We start from the raw sequence: 2,771 nt of genomic DNA on the forward strand, positions 1-2,771 counted from the left end.
AGAGGCTTCCCTGGTGGCTCAGGCAGTAAAGAATCACCTGCAATGTGGGAGACCCAGTTCGATCCCTGGGTGGGGAAGATCCCCTGGAGGAGGGCACAGTAACCCACTCCAGTATTCTTGCCTGGAGAATCCCCATGGACAGAGGAGCCTGGCGGGCTACAGCCCATGGGGTCACAGAGTCAGACATAATCGAGTGATGAACACTTGCCCAATTAGGAGACTAGTCCTAATGTCCACAACACACACAGAAATGCCATCAGCTGTAATCTTCTCTACAGTCAAGAAAAGATAATCTAAGACACTACCTGTGTCTTTCCTTCTTGCCCCAAAAGCAAATTGAAAATGAACAATGATGTCTTTCAAGAGGCAACAGTCACAGATTATGTTAGTTGGTAAGCAAAATACATTTTTATCATAATTAGGGGACTTCCCTGGCAGTCCTGTGCTTAAGACTCAGCACTTTCACTGCAGAGGGCACGGGTTCGATCCTTGGTCAGGAAACTAAGATCCCACATACCATGCCTTATGGCCAAAAAAAAAAAAAAAAATTAGGCATTCTTCCAGGGTGAGAGGAAGCAGGTGTAAGGAAGAAAGACTGGAGAATTCTGGTACTAATACTAAAAATGCTGAATGGAAAATATATTCTGAGGGTATCTTAGGCTAGGGGACCCAGGCAGATGGTGTACATGGGTGAAGAGAAACAAAGAGTGTTCACTTTGACTTCTCTTTTCTTAGAGATACAGGCACCAAGAACTTTTCTTAGAAAAACAACATGACACTCTGATGAATGGCCGCCCCAGTCAGCCTCAAAGTCAGTTACCTAATCCTGAGGGCAGGGTTTGTGGTGAAGAGACAAAAAGCAGCCCCTTCTACCCGAGGCCACTGCTCCTCCGCTCTGGCCAAGGCCACCTCGTGGGACCACAGGCCCAGCGTGGGCAGCTCTTCAAGGCTTTGCAGAAAAAAATTGTACATCAAGGAACTTAAGATGAAGTCCCCTGATTTTTGAATGCTGAGGATTCATTTAATTTTTCAAAATACTATGCATGCCAAAGAAGACAGCTTGACCCACGGGCCACTGGAGTGTGGTTCAGACACACAGAAGGAGATGGGATTTCTATCAATGTATCCCAGTCATGGGGCTTCCCAAGTGGCACTAGTGGTAAAGAACCTGCCTGCCAATGTAGGAGATGCAAAGGATATGGGTTCGATCCCTGGGTCAGGAAGATCCCTTGGAAGTGGGCATGGCTACTCACTCTAGTATTGTTGCCTGGAGAATCCCATGGACAGAGGAGCTTGGCAGGTTACAGTTCATGGTGTTGCAAAGAATTGGACATGACTGAAGCAACATGGCAGGCATGCATCCCAGTCATGCCAGTAATCTCAAAGACATTGATCCTACTACTAAAAATGTTGCACAAAAGGGCCTCTGTGGCTACTATATATAGAATAGATAATCAACAAGGACCTATTGTAAAGCGTTCTCTACTCAGTATTCTATAACAATCTAAATAGGAAAAGAATCTTAAAAAGGATGGATGTATATGTACAACTGAATCACTTTACTGTACATCTAAAACTAACACAACATTGCAAGTCAATTATATGCCAATATAAAATTTAAAAAAAAATTAAATGTATCCATTTTAAAATGGGGAGAAAATGCTTCTGTGGGTCCAGGCCCCTTTGCAAGGATGGGGCAACTTTCCAACTCTGGCCTTCGCTGAGCAACCAGTGATGTTATCTCCCTACCTGGCACTTATTCCCCATGTGCAAGCATAATGAGACAATGAGGTAAAGGGTGGTTTATTGAAAGAGAAGAGAACTCACCGTCTTTGATTCTGTGCAACAGCAGTCAAGGTGGCTTTGTGCTCCAAGTGCCTCTTGCAGGCCGGGGGAAATGCTTAGTTCAGACAGAAGCCTTGGGAACTTTCAGCCCCAACGTAGAGGAGACACTCACCAAGTGTCTCCTGGGGTGAGGCAAGCTCTGGCCCATCTTCTGCTGGCTTTTTCTGTGGCTTCAGGGTTCACACTTAGCTCTTACGATTTTGGGGTCCACTTTGGCTGCTTCCAGATTTCCTTCTAGGTTTGGCATTTTAAGGGAAGTCCTTGGAGTGCTTCCTGAGCTGCGCAGCTGCGTGGACACTGTACCAGTCAGTATGGCCTCCCTTCAAGCCCATCCTCTTCTTCCTGCAACTCTCCTGTGCTCTCTGCTTCCCACCACATGAGGTGTGTGTAGTGCGTAGGGCATGTTCAGTCACTCAGTCACATCCAACTCTCTGTGACCCCCTGGACTGTGGCCTGCCAGGCTCCTCTGTCAGTGGAATTCTCCAGGCAAGAACACTGGAGTGGATTGCAATGTCCTCCTCCAGGGGATCTTCCCGACCCAGGGATCGAACCTGTGTCTCTTGTGTCTCTTGCGTTGGCAGGTGGATTTTTTACCACTGTGCCACACAGGAAGCCCAGTGAAATCAGGCTAAACCAGGCATATAGTTTACCTAAAAAGAGAAAATTCTCAAACAATCCTGAGATATAAGTGGTTGCCATCTTCATTTATATGGATGATATAAGTGAGAATATTGGTGGTAAATAACTTAGCCAAGTTATTAGCAATCTGAACCAGAACTTGCCCAGCTCTGACACTATTATAGAACTCAGAAAGCTGCAACAAGCACCTACAAAGCCAGACCTTATATTTGCCTTTTTTTAAAGTTCAGATTCTTCTATCTGGAAAAGGGAATCATAAAAGTACACTCTACAATATACTTAAACAT

Source organism: Cervus canadensis, chromosome 1 (genome assembly GCF_019320065.1).
Source record: "Cervus canadensis isolate Bull #8, Minnesota chromosome 1, ASM1932006v1, whole genome shotgun sequence".
In the NCBI taxonomy this organism is placed as follows: Eukaryota; Metazoa; Chordata; class Mammalia; order Artiodactyla; family Cervidae; genus Cervus; species Cervus canadensis.